General features: G+C 46.6%; 1 protein-coding gene and 1 long non-coding RNA gene across 3 annotated transcripts in view; one reads left to right on the top strand and one right to left on the bottom strand.

Moving 5' to 3' along the window:
• The window catches only part of ralyl (RALY RNA binding protein like), a 405283-nt gene that overhangs the window by 139844 nt on the left and 243377 nt on the right, over positions 1-22062 (bottom strand). The window lies entirely within an intron of this gene.
• LOC116972463 lies at positions 10492-21917 on the top strand. Its single transcript, XR_004411807.1, has 3 exons — positions 10492-10567; positions 17400-17402; positions 21906-21917. It is a non-coding gene; the product is annotated as an uncharacterized LOC116972463 (long non-coding RNA).

Genomic DNA, 22062 nt, shown 5'->3' with positions numbered 1-22062 from the left:
CTGACGCCTGTACTAATCAAGAATCCATCTATCTCTGCCTTAAATATCCACTGACTTGGCTTCCACAGTCTTATGTGGAAAAACATTCCACAGACTCACCACCCTGTGACTAAAGAAATGTCCCCTCATTTCCTTCCTAAAAGAACGTCCTTTAACTCGAGGCCATGTCCTCTGGTTCTAGACTCTCCCACTAGTGGAAACATCCTCTCCACATCCACTCTATCCAAGCCTTTCACTATTCTGTATGTTTCAATGAGGTCCCCCCCACATTCTTCTAAAGCCAGCGAGTACAGGCCCAGGCCGACAAACGTTCATCCTAGGTTAACCTACTTATTCCTGGCATTAGTGATTACATCTTCATGCTGGGCCCAGGACAAGTCATCCGAGATGTTTAACACACAGTCATTTAAAGCTGGTAACTCTCTTTACCACTGAATCCACCAGTGAAAATTGGCACGTGGTCTCCCAAATTCCTTTGCGTAGGAAGGAACTGCAGATGGTGGTTTAAACTGAAGATAGACACAAAGAGCTGGAGTAACTCAGCGGGTCAAGGCTGAAAAGGAATAGGTGACGTTTCGTGTCGAGACCCTTCTTCAGGCTGAGAGTCTACTGAACTCAATAAATGTAGTCAAGTTACATGGTCTTGTTCACATTGAGTGAGGTTGTTTTTGTCACACCACTCATCCAGGTTTAGTTTAGTTTGTAGATACAGTGCGGAAACAGGCTCTGCTCTCCACCGGGAACAGAATGAAGCCGCCATGGAGAGTAGCGAGAATTCTCGTGCCGGAGGTGCAGTGGTAGTGGGTCGCCAGGAGGTCATAGGTTCCCGTAGGTTCTCGTAGGTTGTAGCCGGTGCTGACCGGTGAATTTCATTGGCTCATTGGGGAAAAAAAAAGTAAGCAGTAGTTTTCAGAACCAAGGATAACCGACCGGTAATGTTAAATGTCCGCCGAGCTTCACAGCCGTGTATCTCTGGCTTCTTAAAAGTTGTCTCCACTCCTTCTCCCCTTTTCTCCCCCCCTCTCTTTTAAAGGACTTGCGTGACCCTTCCCGTACACTGTGCTTTCACCGTCTTAATTACAGCGCCAACTTTCCTGTTCATCGCAGTGTGTGTCTGTATCACATTGGCTTTGCACCGTGTGAATTTCACTCAGACAGCGCTCTCCCCGCTTGCCCTGTCCCCCGCCTGCATAACGGGCTGGTGAAGGAAGCGATGTGTGTGTGTGTGTGTGTGTGTGTGTGTGTGTGTGTGTGTGTGTGTGTGTGTGTGTGTGTGTGTGTGTGTGTGTGTGTGTGTGTGTGTGTGTGTGTGTTCCACTCTGACAGCCGCCGTTCCAGTCGTCGTTTTACAGGCGACTGCCGGTGACTTAACAGTCGCCTGAAACCACCCCCCCCCCAGTGATTAGGTCAACAGCAGTAGTGTCATCAGCCAATTTATAAATGGCATATATATAGGTGTCACAGCAATAGCGTTGCTGCCTTCCTGCGCCAGAGACCCAGGTTCCATCCTGACTACGGCTGCTGTCTGTACAGAGTTTGTACCATCTCCCCAAGACTGCGTGAGTTTTCTCTGAGATGTTTGGTTTCCTCCCACACCCCAAAGACTTGTAGGTTAATTAACTTGGTATAAATGTAAATCGTCCCTAGTGTGTAGGATAGTATCAGTGTGCCGTGATCGCTGGTTGGCGCGGATTCGGTGGGCCGAATGGCCTGTTTCCACTCTGTATCTCTAAACTAAAATTTAAAAAAATTATTACCAGTCCCCAGGTCACAAATGCAAGGAAACCGGTTGGTATTAAAAAAGTCGATATCTTTTTTTTTAACTTCTTTTGAAAATAGATGTTTTTTGGTTGGGCGAGATGAGAGATCATGCAATAAATATATCCAAATAGAATTCTCAACCGCAATCACGAAACAAACCTCCAGTGAATATTTAGCAAACCATAAGGAACAAAGCAGTCTTCTGGGGTTGCTTCACGAGCACACTTCCTGTAAAGTGTTTTGAACCGAGTCTGCTCTTATCCTTTCCATTAAAATAATTACCTAAACTGAGTATTGTGAGACACTGAATATGGTTTGTATGGGTGATGGGGAAGGGGAAGGTAGTTTCATTTCCTTTCGATTCTACAGCGCTGTGCCTCTCATCTTTATCAAATTGGTTACTGTCAGTATAACTGAGCCAAGTGATTACACTGCTCCATTTGTCCAAATTGCCTTCCATCAGTGCCATTATTCTCATTGCTGCCTCCAGAAATATTAATTTAACAGAATCCATTATAATGCAATTTTTGGTCGATGCAGAGAAAATATGAGCAGGATTTCTTTCTGTATCTTTTTTTCAGTAAGTCAGCAGCTTTACAAAAAAAAATCATCACAGCATGAAAGCATCTCAAGGGGTTATATTCCCTCTTTAAATTAGCTGTAAACTAGTAAAAGATTGATTTAATGCTTCACCTTATAATTAATTCACTGCATTATTAGTGGGAGAAATTCCTCATTATTATCTGATTATTCATTCAAAATAATTATTTTTCGATTAAAGATAGTTAGGGTCATAGAGTCTCATGGCTTGGAAACAGGCCCTTCTGCCCAACTTGCCCGCACCGGCCAACATGCCTCATCTACACTAGTCCCACCTGCCTGCATTTGGCCCATTTCCTCAGAATCACACCTCCAGATTCAGGTAGACAAAAATGCTGGAGAAACTCAGCGGGTGAGGCAGCATCTATGGAGCGAAGGAAATAGGGGCCTTTTCGGGTCGAGATCCTTCTTCAGAATTCAGATTCAGATTCTCCAGATTCTGGAGAATTCAGATTCTCCAGATTCAGGAACAGTTTCTTCCCAGCTGTTATCAGGCAACTGAATCATCCCACCACAACCAGAGAGCAGCCCTGAACTACTATCTACCTCATTGGTGACCCTCGAACTATCCTTGATCAGACTTTGCTGGCTTTACCTTGCACTAAACATTATTCCCTTATCATGTATGTTAGCATTCATAGCAAAAGGATTTGAGTATAGGAGCAGGGAGGTTCTACTGCAGTTGTACAGGGTCTTGGTGAGACCACACCTGGAGTATTGCGTACAGTTTTGGTCTCCTAATCTGAGGAAAGACATTCTTGCCATAGAGGGAGTACAGAGAAGGTTCACCAGACTGATTCCTGGGATGTCAGGACTTTCATATGAAGAAAGACTGGATAGACTCGGTTTGTACTCGCTAGAATTTAGAAGATTGAGGGGGGATCTTATAGAAACGTACAAAATTCTTAAGGGGTTGGACAGGCTAGATGCAGGAAGATTGTTCCCGTTGTTGGGGAAGTCCAGAACAAGGGGTCACAGTTTAAGGATAAAGGGGAAATCTTTTAGGACCGAGATGAGGAAAACCTTTTTCACACAGAGAGTGGTGAATCTCTGGAATTCTCTGCCGCAGAAGGTAGTTGAGGCCAGTTCGTTGGCTATATTTAAGAGGGAGTTAGATGTGGCCCTTGTGGCTAAAGGGATCAGGGGGCATGGAGAGAAGGCAGGTACAGGATACTGAGTTGGATGATCAGCCATGATCATATTGAATGGCGGTGCAGGCTCGAAGGGCCGAATGGCCTACTCCTGCACCTATTTTCTATGTTTCTATGTTTCTATGTATCTATACACTGTAACTGGCTCGTTTGTGATCATTCACTGGAATTTAGAAGGATGAGAGGGGATCTTATAGAAACATATAAAATTCTTAAAGGATTGGACAGGCTAGATGCAGGAAAAATGTTCCCATTGTTGGAGTCCAGAACCAGGAGTCACAGTATAAGAAAAAGGGGAAGGGCGTTTAGGACTGAGATGAGGAAAAACGTTTTCACCCAGAGAGTTGTGAATCTTTGGAATTCTCTACCACAGAAGGCAGTGGAGGCCAATTCACTGGATGTTTTCAAGAGAGAGTTAGATATAGCTCTTTGGGCTAACGGAATCAAGGGATATGGGGAGAAAGCAGGAAGGGGGTACTGATTTTGGATAGACACAAAAAGCTGGAGTAACTCAGCGTGACAGGCAGCATCTCTGGAGAGAAGGAATGGGTGCCGTTTCGGGTCGAGACCCTTCTGAAGAAGTTCCTTCCTACACACTACTGATTTAGGATAATCAGTCAGGATCATATTGAATGACGATGCAGGCTCGAATGGCCAAATGACTTACTCCTGCACCTATTTTCTATGGTTCTATGTTTATATGTATTGTCTTTCCGCTGACTGGTCAACACGCAACAAAAGCTTTTCACTGTACCTCGGTACACGTGACAATAAACAAAACTGTATCTACTGGACTGTATCCATGTACCTATCTAAATGTTTCTTAAACGTAAATTGTTGCTGTTAATTATACAAACATGTAAATCTTAAACATAGAGCTTCGAAGAGCTTACACTGTAGAGTTTAAACATAGAGATTCATAATCTTATCCTATAGGATTTTAACTAACAGTAGCTATGTGGCTTCATATGGCTGATATCTTTCTTGAGAAAGAGGACATAGAGGACCGAATCTTCATTGATTCGCAATGCTTCATGTCCGCAATACATGTGAGAACCGATCTTGCTGATTCAGAATGCACGTGAAGCAAGTAAAAATGTTCAATGGTTTAACGGTTCACCAGGTTCTTTATTGTCATGTGTAGCAGGTGCAGTGATTCTCCCACACTCCAAAGACATGCAGGTTTGGAGGTTAATTGGTCTCGGTAAAGGTTTGTAAATTGTCCCTGGTGTGTCCCTGGATCATTCTAGTGTGCGGAGATGGCTGGTCTGTGCGGACTCGGTGGGCCGTAGGGCCTGTTCCCGCGCTGTATCTCCGAACTACACTAAACTAAATACATTTTCTGCATACAGCTCAGCAAGGCTATATGTACATAAGCACAATGGGCTCTGGTCAGTACAGAATGTACAGAACACCTCACTGTTCATATGCAAGAGGCTCTACATTGGTGCCGTTTTGCAGTCCCAGCTGCCGCTGGCCACAAAGGCCCATTGCAGCCGTCACCTCTATGTATGCAGAAAGACATGTGAGAGTTGATCTCCTGAAGGAGAATTCCTAATTCACCACAGATGGGAAATTGTGGTCAAGAAGGTTAATCCTTTTGGGGCTAAATTGTTGGCAATTGAAAACCAAAAGCAATGCAAACAATTTCATGTAGAAACAAGGAACTGGAGATGCTGTTTAAAACACAAAAGGTCACAAGTGCTCAGCAGGTCAGGCATCATCTCTGGAGAACCTGAATTGCCCAGAGATGCTGCCCGGCCTGTTGAGTTACTCCAGCACTTTGTGTACAATTGTTTCCATTTCTAAAGTAGACGAGGATTATGAAGTAAAAACGCATACAAGTTGAAGGAGAATAAAACGGGCTATTTCAACAAATGAACACGTGTTATTATAACAACATTTGGAGAGAGTGGGAAATAATAATTTAAATATGACATGGGGCAATTAAGAAAGCAAAATAACAAGTGTATAAAACAGAATATAGACACAAAATGTTGGAGTAACCCAGCGGGTCAGGCAGCATCTCTGGAGAAAAAGAATAGGTGACATTTTGGGTCAGGATTCCTCTTCAAACTCTGAAAAAGGGTCCTGGCCCGAAACATCGCCGATCGATTATCTCCAGAGATGTTGCCTGAGCCATTGAGTTACTCCAGCACTTTGTGTCTATCTTTGGTACAAACCAGCATCTGCAGTACTTTATTTCTAATGTGTATAAGACAGTTGTGTTTTCAACTCAATTTTATTTTAAAGGCTTTATGCGGGGATAACCAAAGTGCCTCCATCTCTATTCTACTGTATTTTAGTTTAGTTTACTTTAGTTTAGTTTAGAGATACAGCGCGGAAAAAGGCCCTTCGGCCCACCGAGCCACACCAACCAGCGATCCCCGCACATTAACACTATCCTATCAGCACTTGCGACATTGTTTTACATTTATACCAAGCTAATTAACCGACAAACCTGTACGTCTTTGCAGTGGGTGGGGAAACCGAAGATCTCGGAGAAATCCCATGCAGGTAACGGGGAGAACGTACAAACTGCGTACAGACAAGCACCCGTAGTCGTGATCGAACCAGAGTCTCAGGCGCAGTAAGGCAGCAACTCTACCGCTGCACCAGTGAGCCGCCCTTTGTTTTGGATTTGTAGTAATATTGCAATTGGAAGACCCAAGAAACAGGGGGACACAGTATTTTACTTCGGAGTCACGTGAGTGACCACGTGAAGACCCCGCCAGCAGGCATGCGTGCCATAGCGTCTCACGCAGTGCAACAGCGACGGGCGGGGGAACGAACTCTCCCGCCATAGTTTAAAATGGGACCTCCAGGTAAGTAAAACTTATTCTGAGGTCATTATTACCAAAACCCTTGTTGTGCTCTGTATTTCTAGAGAACAATGGACAAGGGAAGAAAACCAAAGAAGGTCGCACCCCGTCCGACTGTGATGGCCCAGGAGGGTTCCAGCAGTGGGGGGCGACCGGCGGCACCTGGATCGCACTCGCTGCGGTCCACAGTCACCGACGCAATTTCTGCTCAGCCAAGCCCAACGCCGCAAGCTGCTCAGCTCGAACCACCGCAGTGGGTTGGAGGCAAGGCAAAGCAGAAGACGAGTCCGGTCAGGAAGACGCGCTGCCCGAGAGCAGCAAAGGTGACCGTTTGTCCCACATGGAGCGGTTGATGGAGCAGATGCTCCAGCGGGACTTGCTCCGGGAGATGGGGCAAGCCCGCCATGGGAGTGCATGCACACCCACAACAGCCCCGTATACGGCACTGTCCATCGCATCTCCCTCGACAGAGGGGAGCGTTGGGGGCCAGGGCTGGGCTTGCCTAGAAGAGGGGTCCGTGGCTGAAGACAACAGCAGTGTGCTGGGGGTGCAGGACCAGGAAGAGCTGCTGGGAGTGCTCAACCGGTACGCGGTAACACCGCGAGCGGGACGGCCGTTGCAGTCGAAACTGGCGGCCAGTATAGACTACCTGTCCTTCCACCCGCTACAAGAACAGGTAGTAAATGAGGCGATGGATAGATACACGCCTCTGGAGAACTGCATCTCACTCAATGTACCGGCCGTTAACAACCAAATCTGGGGGTACATTGGGTTGGGCATAAGAACCCAGGAGGTGAAGCCAGACAATCTTGAAGCTCCTGACGTCAGCTATCACGTCCTATGCTCGTTCAGTTGATGGGGTCGAAATGACCGACAACCAGCAGGACACTCTGGCTCTACTGTGCAACACACAGTATGAGATAAACAGCCTGCAGAAGGATGCCATCAGACCTGCCCTCAATCCCAAATTTGCAGGGTTGTGCAAATCTGCAACTGCACAACCACAAATCTTGCTGTTTGGGAAGGACTTGTCAAAACAAGTTAAAGATCTGGATGAGGAGTCGAAAGCACTTGGACTCATGAGGGCAGGCCCAGGAACAAGCAAAGCCACACAACCCAGGCGGCAGCACCCCTATGCATCCACCAGCAGGCGTCAACACCAGGGTGCTGGTGAAAGCATGGGGGCCGCACATCATCCCCGGTGGTCTTTTTTAGGCCAGGGCCCAGAGCGGACCCCATGGAAGATGCGCCAACCCCACACAGCAACACCTCGACCGACGAAGAAACAGAAACCCAGGAAATGAACACACTGCCGGTAACCATGGAGGTAGGTGGGTCTGGTTCCTTCCAGAACATAAAAAATGCAGGGCCTGTACTAACAGGGGGAAGGTTACACCTGTTCTTAGAAGCATGGAGGACTGTCACTCTTGATAAATATATACTACAAGGTATTCAGGGATACAAAATTGAATTCATCCAAAAAAGTATGCCACCAGTTCAACATGTACCTCACAGGGAGTTTACACTCTCACAAAAGGAAAAACACGAGGGACAGGCAGAACTGGTGAGGTTACATACAAAAGGAGTCATAGAAAAAACGGAACATGACTCTTTGGAATTTGTATCAAATATTTTTACAAAAACCAAGAAAGATGGTGGATGTCGCATCATCATTGACTTGACAACACTGAATACTTTTGTCAGGTATATACATTTCAAAATGGAAAAATTTGTTACTGCCAAACAATTAATTTCCAGAGGATACTTCATGGCATGCATCGATTTAAAAGATGCATACTATTCAGCACCCATTCATAAGGATCATCGTAAATACCTAGAGTTTAACTGGATGGGGCAACAATGGCAGTATAAAGCATTGCCTAATGTGTTAACATCAGCCCCAAGGCTGTTTACCAAGATATTAAAACCAGCCTTGGCAATACTAAGAAAACAAAAACATATTGTCATGGCATATCTTGATGATATTTTGATAGTGGGTAAATGTTATATTTTGATAGTGGGTTTTATGGGCTAAAAGCCTACTGTTCAGCTATGCACCATTTGCATGTCCGCCTACAAATTGACAACACCACAGTGGTGGCTTTTATTAACCATATGGGTGGAATAAAATTGATATCGTGTGACGATCTGGTCAACACAATCTGGCAATGGTGTGTCGACAGACATATTTGGCTATCAGCAACTTACCTACCAGGTAAGCTCAATACAGTGGCAGACAGCAGGTCACGAAAATTCAATGACAACACCGAATGGATGTCGAACCCTAAAGTATTTGCTGATATTACTAAGCGATATGGAACACCTGATATCGATCTCTTTGCATCCCGACTGAATCACCAGTTACTAACATATGTCGCTTGGGAACCAGACCCTGAGGCAGCAGCGATGGACGCTTTCTCGCTGAATTGGGGAAATTTGTTTTTCTATGCCTTTCCCCCCTTCTGCCTCATCAGTCGGGTCCTACGCAAAATACAAATGGACTCAGCTTCAGGTATTTTGGTAGTACCCGACTGGCCTACACAGCCATGGTTCACTGTGGTCCTCGACATGGTCACTGAACCACTCATGACTATTTCCAAAAGACCAGATCTGTTGGTCCACCCTGTTACGGGCGAAAGTCATCCATGCCATGACAGGATAAATCTGTTGAGTTGCAGAATTTAAAAAGGCCACTATTGGATCTGGGATTATCAGACAGGACCATGGACATGATCACGGCAGCCTACCGACAATCGACCAAGAAGCAGTACCTCTCCAGCATACGAAAGTGGGAAGCGTACTGCTCGAGGACTGGGGTAGCATACAGAACAGCTACAATTACGAACGTCCTGGAGTTCCTATCCAGCCTTCACTTCGATGAAGGACTGAGTTATAGCACAATTAACAGTGCTAGGAGTGCTCTGTCAGCCTATCTATGGCAGGCACCAGGACAGCAGTCCATAGGATCACACCCACTGGTGGCCAAACTAATGAGAGGTATTTTTAATACCAATCCCCCTAGACCAAGGTACACCCAGATCTGGGACGTCAGTGTCGTCCTGTCATTACTAAGGGGTTGATCACCAGCCAGATCCCTGTCTCTGGAACAGCTCACTCTGAAAACTGTAATGCTGATGGCCTTGGTCTCAGCCCAAAGGGTCCAGTCCCTACACTATCTAAGACTGGACAATATGGTAACATCATCTGACCAGATTACATTCAGAATCTCGGAGCTGGTCAAGCAGAGCAGACCGGGAACTTCGGGACTAACGATGGAATTCCGGGCGTATGTGTCATGTGTCATGTCACATCTACTGCTATACCTTAGCACAACTAAAGCCTTAAGAGGGAGCGAAATGGCACTATGGGTTAGCTTCAAAAAGCCACATGGTCGGGTGTCAGTACAAACCATCTCAAGATGGCTCAGACAGGTTCTGGGAGCTGCTGGGGTGGATACTGACATTTTTAAATCTCACTCCACCAGGGCAGCAGCAACATCGGCGGCCAGGAATATGGAGGTACCAATGGACCATATTCTGGCAACAGTGGGATGGTCTACGGAAAGGACTTTCCAAATATTTGATAACAAGCTGATTGCCAAACCTGCAGTGTTTGCAGTAAGAATTTTAAGTTCTGCAAATATATAATTTAGCCCGGGGGAGCGTTATTTTCTTTGTTTAAAAAATGAATATTATTATTGTTTTTTAAAAATTGATTCATGTTTAATTACGATAACATACTTCCTCCCTTGGATGACTTCGGCAGTGAGTGAAGCATGGCTGTTACACGGCTTGAAATCACAGAGCTTTAAAATCTTCACGTAGTCACTCACGTGACTCCGAAGTAAAAGAGTAAGATTAAATGAGAACTTACCAGTTTGAAGTTTGGTCTGTATTTTATGAGGAGTTACGATGAGGGATTATGTGCCCTCCGCTCCTGCCCTTATAAGGTCAACTGGTATCCTAGTTCTTCTTATCTTTACTATGTTTATTTCAATTACTATTTCTGTGATTCCACACCGCTGCTTTGAAGAATGTTGCGCATGCGTGCTGGCGGGGTCTTCACATAATCCCTCATCGTAACTCCTCATAAAATAAAGATCAAACTTCAAACTGGTAAGTTCTCATTTAATCTTACTATTATATGCCACCTGTAGGAGCCAGTTATGCTTAAGTCAATATATTATAGTCATGTCTAGATATTTCTAGTTCTTATCTGTATGTACGCTGGTAGGTGGGATTTGATACGTGTGTCTTCATCTGGAGAGGCTAGCGCAGACTCAGAGATTTGGAGTTTAGTTAGCCTCGAGGCATGGTGAGGACATTTTTTCCCACGATCACGTTCACGTTCACGAGACGCCACACGGACGAAACAATAAGAACAAAAAGCTATGAATTATTTCTTTGTTTTATATTACTTCAATAGAAGACCAATTAATCAAGAAATAACTGGAATTTGTTTTTGCTATCTGTTGGTGCGGAAACTATAACTCCACCACATCCGCAAGTAGTAATGGTAATTAAAAGCTGGACATTGAAAAGTTTAGAAATTGCCGCTACACCACCCTTGATATTTCAATGTGACAAGTAAACTTATTTTCTCGTTCCTTCGGAGCCTGCCTCCGAGCGCAGCAGAACTGCAAGTCAAGCGGAAAATGGGATGAAAATATTAGATTGCCGGTCTGAGCCCATTTTTCTGGTCGGTTACCAGAAAATAACCGTTTTTTACACAGGGTGTTTCAAAGATAAAGCTTGTTCCAGTTAAAATATGCACCGTGCACACTCTACCTTGCACTCACTTGTTCATGTAAGGATCCAAGTATAAAACATGTCGGGCCAAACGCTTTAATTACATTTTAAGATTTTGTGTCTTGGATATATTTTTTAAACACATTATTGGTTTTCACACAGCGTTTTTGTACAATTAAACCAGAGAGCACACTGTCTATCTACCAGTCCTGTTAAAAGTCCTCCCATTGGTACGGAACATTTGCATTTTTCAGCTTGAAATTGTGCAATATGGTTCATACTGTAGCGAGACTTATAACTTACACTTGAATGCAATATATATGCTTTAAATTGGATTGGAGCGTTTTTAAAAGGGGGGAGGCTGTGCGATCACTGATCACTGGCCTTGGGGGTACCCGGTGAGGGAGTGGAGCAACCGAGTGGGGAGAGGGTGTGGAAGAAGGGTAGGAACTTTTTGAAATTTGATGTATTAAAATCATGTTTTAGTGCACCGTAGAAGTATGATTTCAATGTTTTTTGTATGAAGTATTTTTAAGAGGGAACTTTTTAAGGGGTAACTTTATCCACACAAAGGGTGATGGGTGTATGGAACAAGCTGCCAGAGGAGGTAGGTGAGGCAGGGACCATCCCAACATTTAAGAAAAAGTTAGACTGATACATGGATAGGAGAGGTTTGGAGGTATGGACCAAAAGCAGGTAGCGTAGCTGGGACATGTTGGCGGGTGTGGGCAAGTTGCGCGGAAGGGCCTGTTTTCACACTGTATCACTCTATGACTACATTATACCTCCACCATGCACGAATGCTTCAAAATCAAGTGATCGAGTTTTATTGCCATATACTCAAGCATAGAAACATAGAAAATAGATGCAGGAATAGGCCATTCGGCCCTTCGAGCCAGCACTGCCATTCAATATGATCATGGCTATTCATCTAAAATCAGTACCTCTTTCCTGTTTTTTCCCCATATCCCTTGATGTCGTTAGCCCCAAGAACTAAATAAGGAGGAGGAGCCATCTTGGTGAACGGCTGCTAGCAGCAGCCGTCCGTCTTAAATCCGTTTTTTTTCTAGTTTTTAGTGAGTCCTGTTTTTTTGTTTGTAGGGGATATGGTCTTTTAATGTGGGGGGGTAGGTGTTAGGTTATTTATAGGTCCCTACCTGGTCGGTGTGGCAGCCTTTTTTCCGGGCTGCCCGTCGACCCGTCGTCGTGGCCTACCAGCGGGCTTGGAGCGCCGTTTCTTGGCGGGAACCACCCAGCACCTCGGCCTGCGTGGCGGCACTGCATTGGAGCGCTGGAGCGCTGGAGCGGAGCAGAGCGGAGCGGGCGATGCCTTGCCTGGGTCGCCGCGCTGGAGCTCTGGCGAGCTGGACCGCCGTGAGCAACATCTCCGGGCTGCGGGTTTGCGGAGCGGAGAGACGGCGTGCGTAGAGGCGGCAAGGCTGCAGTGAGGAGAGCGGTCGCCGACTTTAACATCTGGAGCCTGGGAGCACCAAACAGGCGCGGCCTTGTCGGCTTCGGCAGCCGCGGGCTCCAACCAAGAAGCGGCCGTTCCAAGTGGCCCAGCCGCCGAAAGGACTCTCCCGACGCCGGGGCAAGACCACCCGGTGAGAACGGCCAGGGACATCGGGTCTCCGTAGAGGCAACTGCGGTGGCCTCAATAGGCCTGACTTTGGGGTGAACATGGGGTGGGGACTGGACATTGTGCCTTCCTCCACAGTGCTATCCACTGTGGGGGGATGATTTTTTTTGTTGGTCTAACTAGTCCTGTAGGTCTGTGTCCAAGATGGCTGCCGTGAAGGGAGAGTGGACGCTGGCACGAATTGGTTGCCGCTGCTCTCTCTTCACACTGTGTTTTTGATTTTCTGTTTTTGGATTGAATTCTGTTTTTAATTTGTGTCATTGTGATGTCTTTAATTACTTGTTTTACTCCGATTATATGTTTTAATTTCGATTACTATGTAAGGTGTCCTTGAGATTTTGTATGAAAGGCGCCCATTAAATATAAAATTTATTATTATTATTAAATGTAACTCTCTCTTGAAAACATCCAGTGAATTGGCCTGCACTGCCTTCTGTGGCAGAGAATTCCACAGATTCACAACTCTCTACGTGAAAAATGTTTGTCCTCATCTCAGTCCTAACTGCCCCCCCCCCCCCCCTTTATTCTTAAACTGTGACCCATGGTTCTGAACGCCCCCAACATCGGGAACATTTTTCCTGCAGTTACAGTAAGTGAAAATCTAGCAGGCAAGCAGGATGCTTTCTCCAACCACCCCCATTTGAAGTCCACTACCTTCAACCGTTTCTACCCAGTGCTTGGTACTTACTTCCAGCAGCCACTGGTTGTCCTCCAGGATGCACCGAGCCGCAGCCTGATCCATGCCGGTCTCCTGGGCAAATTTGACACAGAGACTCTCTCTCTCTCTCCCCCCCCTCTCTTCCGCTCTCTCTCCTCTCAACCTCCCTCTCTCTCTCTCCCCCTCTATCTCTCCCCTCCCCCTCTCTTTCCCCTCTCTCTCTCTCCTCTCTCCCTCTCTGTCTCTCCTCTCACCCCCTCTCTCTCCCCTGTCTCCCCCTCTCACTCTCTCCCCTTCCCTCTCTTCTCTCTCCCCACCTCTCTCTCTCCCCCCTCTCTTTCCCCCCTCTCTCCCTCCCATCTTACTCTTCCCCCTCTCTCTTGTCCCCTCTCTCCTCTCTCTCTCCCCCCTCTCCCTCTCCCCCTCTCTTTCCCCTAACTCTCTCTCCCCTCTCTTTCCCCTAACTCTCTCTCCTCCTCTCTCTCTCCCCTCTCTCTCCTCTATCTCCCCCTCGCTTCCCCCCAACCTTTCTCCCTCCCTCTCTATCTCCCCCTCTCTCTCCCTCTCCACACACTCTCCCCTCTCTCTTGCCCCTCTCTCTTCCCCCCTCTCTCCTCCTCTCTTCCTCATTTCTCCCTCCTACCTCACTCTTCCCCTTGCCCTCTCTCCCCTCTCTTTCTCCTGTGTCTCTATCTCTTTTTCTTTGCCCCCTATCTCTCTCTTTCCCCCGTTTCTCTCTTTCCCCCTCTCCCCCTCTTCCCCCTCTCTATTTACCACCCCTCTCTCTTCCCCTTCTCTCTCCCATTCTCTCCTACCCTCTCCTCGCTCTCCACCCCCTCTTTCTTCCCTCTCACCCCTCTCTCACTTCCCCCCCTCTCCCACCTCACTCTCCCCCCTCTCTCTCCCCCACTCCCCCTCCCTCTTCTCTCTCTCCATTCACTCCCCCCCGTCTCTCCCCTCTCTCTCCTCTCCCCCCCCTCTCTCTCCCCCCTCTCTCCTCTCTCCCCCCACTGTCTCCCTGTCTCCTTCCCCTCTCTCTCTCCACCTCCCTTTGAGAGTCTGTCCCTTCGGCACAGAGACTCTCGCGGCAGCGGCGCAACGCTTCCGACGCCTCCGATGCGCGGGACATGCACTGTCCGGAGTGCTCCATGGCCAGAGCTGCAGCGAGCGACACGCCGGCCCCGGCAAACACTCGTCCGTCCCGGCTCCCCGCATCTGTTCCGGCCGCTGGTTCTGCTCCCATCGCTCCCGCAGCCCCGGCTCTCCAACACCCGTGGACCATGCAGTTTATCCGAGTTTTGACATTTTCGTTGATCACAAAATTTCTCACCACTGAGCGTGAGAAATGTCTGATGAGCGTGAGAGTTTGCTTGAGGGCGTGAGTCTCACGCTCAAAGCGTGAGAGTTGGCAGCCCTGAAGTTCACAAGTTATAGGAGTAGAATTAGACCATTTTGCCCATCAAGTCCACTCTGCCATTCAATCATGGCTGATCCCTGCCTCCTGATCGAACTTTCCTGCCTTCTGCCCATAACCCTTGACACCGTTCTACTCAAGAATTTGTTTATCTCTGCCTTAAAAACATCCACTGACTTGGCCTCCACAACCCTCGGTGGCAATGAGTTCCACAGATTAACTACACTCTGACTAAAGAAGTTCCTCCTCACCTCCTTTCAGAAGGAGCGCCATTTAATTCTGAGACTATGACCTCCGGTCCTAGACTCTCCCACCAGTGGAAACATCCTTTCCACATCCATTCTGTCTATGCCTCTCATGGCTTCTGGACTCAGAATGACAAATAGCATCATTTGAAAGAACTTAAGTGAACCTTTGGCTTTCTAAGTGATGACCTGCTGATTGCATTGTAAAATGTTTCCCTAGCATATCGAGAAGGCCAAAGGTAAAATTATGGACCTTCCCGAACTAAAGAACTGATGTCAGCAGTTAGAAAATATAATAATCACTTATATGCAAAAAAATCTTAACCTGTCAAACCATGCACATTTTCACATCAAATAACACACGGCAAAGCATGCACTTAACACAGTTCATGACATTGGAAGATTACTAATAGGATTCTAGGTTTGATGACTACGTGTGTGGGCAGTTCTTGCCCACCCTTTTCTTTTTATTTATTTGAGCACTAAATACACCAATTAAGACATTTGTGCCACAGAGATTGTTTCCCAAAGTTATGCATCTGAAAATTAATTTTCTTTTAGTGTAGCTTAGTGATACAGCGTGGAAACAGGTCCTTCGGCCCAACGGATCTGCGCCGACCAGCGATCCCTGTACACTAACACTATCCTACACACACTAAGGTCCATTTTTTTTCAATATACATGAACCGATTAACCTTATAACTGTGTTTAAGAAGGAACTGCAGATGCTGGAAAATCGAAGGTACACAAAAATGCTGGAGAAACTCAGCGGGTGCAGCAGCATCTATGGAGCGAAGGAAATAGGTAACATTTCGGGCAGAAACCCTTCTTCAGACTGATAGCGGGTGGCTGGGAGAAGGAAGGAAAAAAAAGCTTATAACCTTATAACTGTACGTCTTTGGAGCGTGGGAGGAAACCGGAGAACCTGGAGAAAACCCACGCGGTCACAGGGAGAAGTAACAAACTCCGTACAGACAGCACCCAAAGTCAGGATCGAACCAGGTTCTCTGGCGCTGTAAAGGGCCTGTCCCACTTAGTCAATTGTTTAGGCGACTGCCGTCGACTGTCATAGTTGTCGCAGGTCGCCGAAAAAACGGCGACTGGACCCTCCTACGACAATGTCTACGACAAGCTACACCAACCTACCACCTAGTTGACGTCAAGCTACCGACAACCGGCGGCCCATTAGGACATCCACCTATGACCACACCTACGACAACCTACGTCCACACAGGCGACAACCTACGACAACCGAAGTCAACCTACGTCCATCCGCGACAAGCTACGACAAGCAATGACCCTGTCGGCGACAACTGAAGACAATTCAGTCGCCGGTACCTGTTGCCAGTTGACATAGGTTGACGTAGGTGTGGTCGTGGGTGGACGTCCTAATGGGTCGTCGGTTGTCGGTAAGTAGTCGCCAATGGAATTCACCGAAGTCAGCACCGGCGGTAACCTATGTCACCTGACGACAACCTACGACAGCACCTACGTCAGAAGATGTCAAGCTACGCTCATTGGCGTCAACCCACTGTCGCCAACTGTTGCCGACATTTTTTTAACATGTTGAAAATCCAGCGGCGACCAGAAAGATGCTATGACGCTTTGGGCGACTGAGGTCGACACCCCGACGACCATGTGGCAACAGCCCAGTCGCCTGTAGTCGCCTAAAACATAGCCTAAGTGGGACAGGCCCTTAAGGCAGCAACTCTATCGCTGCACCACCGGAGAGAAACCTAGTGGTAATCATTCCAAGTGAGATCTCATCACGCTATGGACTCAAATGGGCAATCCCGGTCATGGGTAATATTCGAGTACATATAACCATATAACAATTACAGCACGGAAACAGGCCATCTCGACCTTTCTAGTCCGTGCCGAACACGTATTCTCCCCTAGTCCCATATACCTGCGCTCAGACCATAACCCTCCATTCCTTTCCCGTCCATATAACTATCCAATTACATGCCATGCAATTACATTAAATTACATCCCATGCAATCCCATCATTCATCTATATCCACCGGCCTCCTCTGTGTTCAGTTTTGGGCACAATGTTGCAGGAAATATGTTGTTAAACTGGATGGACAAAGACTCAAGGGCCTGAGCTATGGGAAAAAGTTGAGCAGGCTCGGACCCTATTCCTTGGAGTGCAGGAGGATGAGGGGTGATCTTATAGAGATGTACAAAATCATGAGGGGAATAGATCGGGTAGATGCACAGAGTCTCTTGCCCACAGTAGAGGAATCGAGAATCAGAGGACATGGGTTTAGGTTGAGGGGGGAGAGATTTGATAGGAACCTGAGGGTTAGATTTTATACCCAAAGATTGGTGGGTGTATGGAACGAGCTGCCGGAGGAGGTAGTTGAGGTAGGTACTATTGCAATGTTGAGGATTTAGACAGGTACATGGGACAGGACAGGTTTGGAGGGATATGGACCAAACACAGGCAGGTGGGACTAGTGTAGGTGGGGCATGTTGATCAGTGAGGGCACGTTGGGCAGAAAGGCTTGTTTCGACCTGTATCATTCTCTTTCTCAATGGTGTAATCCCAACCCACCCGTCAATCACATTCCCCAACCTCCTGAATGAACAAGGCACCATTTTGATCAAACACTTCCAATTAACTGGACTACAACAACCCAACCCTTACTATAGTCACCCCCAACGAGGCTCCAGATGAGAACCAACACGCACTCATGCTGTTGTGTTGACACTTAGTATACACAGTGGCGCAGCTGGTAGAGCTAGTGCCGCACAGCAACAGAGACCTGGCTTCATTCCTGTCCTCGGGTGCTGTCTGTGTGGTGTTTGCATGTTCTCCCTGTAACTGCGTGGGTTTCCTCCTGGTCCTCTGATTTTCTCCCACTCATTCCAAAGATGTTTGTAGGTCAAATGGTCTCTGTAAATTGGCTAGTGTGTAGGGAGAGGATGTGATAGAGGTATAAAATAGAACTGGTGTGCATGGGTGATCGATGGTCGGAGTGGACTTGGTGGACCAAAGGGCCTGTTGAAATGCTGGATCTATAAACTAAACCATTGCCCCCACCCACCTGAAAACCCTCCACAAATGGCATTAAATGGTACTACTCTTCCCCACATTGTATACCCTGCTCTGCACTCCCTCTCACTCCCTCTCTTCCCACCCCACCCACCTGTGATCTGAACATTCCCTGATCCTGAGGCTCCTTAGACAGAATGCCTACCCACTATCAATTCAGGAACAAAATTGTCCGTCCTTCCATTCTTGCCAGTCCAACTGAATCTCCAACCAATGTGGTCCTTTCATTACCCAATTCCCATTTAATATTGAACATGCTTCCCTCGCACACAATTCCAAACTAAAAGTTTCTCTTGATCCTAACACCCATCCTCTTTAGTCTGTTCACTGATGTTCCCCATCTCTGAGCTTAGGCTTGGGAGAGGCAAACTGGGCAGTGTATGCTAGACTTTAGACTTTAGAGATACAGCGGGGAAACAGGCCCTTCACCCCACTGGGTCCTCGCCAACTAGCGATCACCCCACACGCTAACACTATTCTACACTAGGGACAATTTACAAATTTACCAAATAGTCAATTAACCTGGATGTCTGGAAGGCCTTTGGAGTGTGGGAGGAAGCTGGAGCACTGTGAGAAAACCCACACAGTCACGGGGAGAATCTACAAACTCCGTACAGACAGCACGCGTAGTCAGGATCGGACCCGGGTCTCCGACGCTGTAAGGCAGCAACTCTACCGCTGCGACACCTGGCACAGAAATCAACCCCAGATAACTTTGCATGCAGGAAAAACTGACCACCCCAGAGGACTAGAATCTGACTGGCACAAAAGAGATGCAACAGAGAAAAATAAGAAGCATTACAAGGATAATAAATACGGAAAGTTTACCATAAAACAAAAGCATTCAGAAGAAATAACCCAGGAAAGGGCAATGGTTCTGTGAAACTAGTTTCCAACAGAAAAGCATTTAATGTATCTATTTACCTTCCGAATAAATGTTTCATAATTATGAATAGTTTGAATTGATTTTGAAATATTAAAAATGTGTGTTTTTGCTGCGAACTTGCCAACCAGAGAAAACAATCTATCATTATTAACTTTACCATAAATCTTCATGAGCTTCTTAGACCTAGCAATTTTCCAGCTGCTCTTCTGAACCACTCATCCCTGATCAGAATTAATGATTAGAAAATTGAGTGCAGACATGCCCAAATTTGCAAATAATGTTAAATCTATTGCTTTTTAGCAAAAAGGAGCTTGACAAAAACTAAAACCAGACAATCGCTTCTGTTTGATGAGATACAATTCAGTTAACCGTTGATTTTCCTTTGGCGGGCACAGTGGCAGTTGCAGGAGAGTTGCTGCCTCTCAGCGCCAGAGACCCGGGTTCGATGCTGACTATGGGTGCTGTCTGTACGGAATTTGCATTTTCTTCCTCTGACTGCGTGGGGTTCCCCGGGTGCTCCGGTTTCCTTCCACATTCCAAAGACGTTCAGGTTTTAGGTTAATTGGGTTCTGTGTATTATCCCTAGTGTGTAGGATAGAACTAGAGTACGGTTGCTCGCTGGTCAGTGCGGACTCGGTGGGCCGAATGGCTAATCTCTAAACAAAACTAAAAACCCGCCCTCACAGACAATTTCATTCTTATTAAAGGTTGAAACCTTCCTACACATTCTCAGCTGAAGTAAGTCCTGGCGCAGACATTTCCAGCATAGGAGAAGGCTATGTGGTTCATTGAGCTATTCCTCCACAGAACACAATGAATTAGCACTACTGACACTACTAACCACTACTTGGGACGACAGATGGCACAATGGGCTAAGTGTTCGGCTGGCAACCGGAAGGTAGCCGGTTCGAATCCCGCTTGGAGTGCATACTGTCGTTGTGTCCTTGGGCAAGGCACTTAACCCACCTTTGCCTGTGTGTGAATGTGTGTGAATGTGTGTGAGTGATTGGTGGTGGTCGGAGGGGCCGTAGGCGCAGATTGGCAGCCACGCTTCCGTCAGTCTGCCCCAGGGCAGCTGTGGCTACAGAAGTAGCTTACCACCACCGAGTGTGACTGAGGAGTGAATGAATAATGCGATGTAAAGCGCCTTGAGTATTAGAAAGGCGCTATATAAATCCCATCCATTATTATTATTATTAACACGGAGTCTACCTGCTCCATGCAAACTCCATGCATCGATCAACCGTGGGTGATTATTGTAGAAGCAAACGCTCAAAGAGAATTCTGACTTCAAAAAAATAACCTCAAGACATTTTTATTCATACTTACAACCCAGACCACTCAGCTGTGATTAATTGCTTTCTGCAGAGATTGTTGTTCATCTCTGTGCATCTTAATCTTGCAAAGGATGTAGATAATTTGCCCAGCAGCTCAGCGTCAGTTCCAGTATTCAAAACACTTGACTGGAGGCTTGTAATTGGGAATCTTTGGTTGTCAGACTGTCGCTGGTTTGTAGACTGATTGCGGCAATCACTGAATCCAAGATAGTGTCGTCAATCAGTTTTCATTTTCCATCGATGTATCAGTTTCAGTTCGGTTTATTGTCACATGTACCGAGGTACAGTGAAAAGCTTTGGTCGCGTGCTATCCAGTCAGCGGAAAGTCAATACATCTAGAAATCGTGGATGTATTGGTGATAATTTTCCAATGTTCTATAGACTCAGGATCAGTTCCTGTGGATTGGAGGGTAGCTAATGTAAATTAAGAAAGGCGGGAGAGAGAAAACGGGGAATTATGGACCAGTTAGCCTGACATCGGTGGTGGGGAAGATGCTGGAGTCAAAGATATAAAAGATGAGATAGCCGCACATTTGGATAGCAGTAACAGGATTGGTCCGAGTCAGCAAGGATTTACGAAGGGGAAATCATACTTGACTAATCTTCTGGAATTTTTTGAAGATGTAACTAGGAAAATAGACAAGGAAGAGCCAGTGGATGTAGTGTATCTGGACTTTCAGAAAGCATTTGATAAGGTCCCACATGACCGGGTGGGTTTTCTCCGGGATCAGTTTCCTCCCACACTCCAAAGGCATACAGGTTTATAGATTAATTGGCTTTGTTAAAATTCATCCCTAGTGCATAGAATAGTGCTAGTGTGCGAGGATTGCTGGTCAGCACAGATTCGGTGGGCTGAAGGGCCTGTTATTCCACTTTTTAAGAAAGGCGGGAGAAAGTGGGCAAAATGAGGGCACATGATATTGGGGGTAGAGTGCTGACATGGATAGAGATGTGGTTGGCAGACAGGAAACAAAGAGTAGGGATTAACGAGTCCCTTTCAGAATGGCAGGCAGTGACTAATGGGGTACCGCAATGCTTGGTGCTGGGACCGCAGCTATTTACAATATACATCAATTATTTGGATGAAGGGATTCAAAGTAACATTAGCAAATTTGCAGATGACACAAAGCTGAGTGGCAGTGTGAACTGTGAGGAGGATGCTATGAGAATGCAAGGCGACTTGGACAGGTTGGGGGAGTGGGCAGATGCATGGCAAATGAAGTTTAATGCGGATAAATGTGAGGTTATCCACTTTGGTAGCAAAAACAGGAAGGCAGATTACTATCTAAATGGCGTCAAGTTGGGAAAAGAGGAAGTACAACAGTCTGTGAAAGTAAGCATGCAGGTACAGCAGGCAGTGAAGAAAGCGAATGGCATGTTGGCCTTTATAACACGAGGAATCGAATATAGGAGCAAAGAGGCCCTTCTGCAGTTGTACAGAGCCCTAGTGAGACCACAACTGGAGTATTTCTTGCTATTGAGGGAGTCCAGCGTAGGTTTATAATGTTAATTCCCGGGATGGCGGGACTGTCATATGCTGAGAGAATGGAGCAGCTGGGCTTGTACACTCTGGAGTTTAGAAGGATGAGAGGAAATCTAATTGAAACACATAAGTTGTTAAGGGCTTGGACACGCTAGAGGCAGGAACCATTTCCCGATGTTGGGGGAGTCCAGAACCAGGGGCCACAGTTCAGAAATAAGGAGTAAGCCATTTAGAACGGAGACGAGGAAACACTTTTT

Source organism: Amblyraja radiata, chromosome 4 (genome assembly GCF_010909765.2).
Source record: "Amblyraja radiata isolate CabotCenter1 chromosome 4, sAmbRad1.1.pri, whole genome shotgun sequence".
In the NCBI taxonomy this organism is placed as follows: domain Eukaryota; kingdom Metazoa; phylum Chordata; class Chondrichthyes; order Rajiformes; family Rajidae; genus Amblyraja; species Amblyraja radiata.
This window is presented reverse-complemented; position numbering and strand designations above follow the sequence as displayed.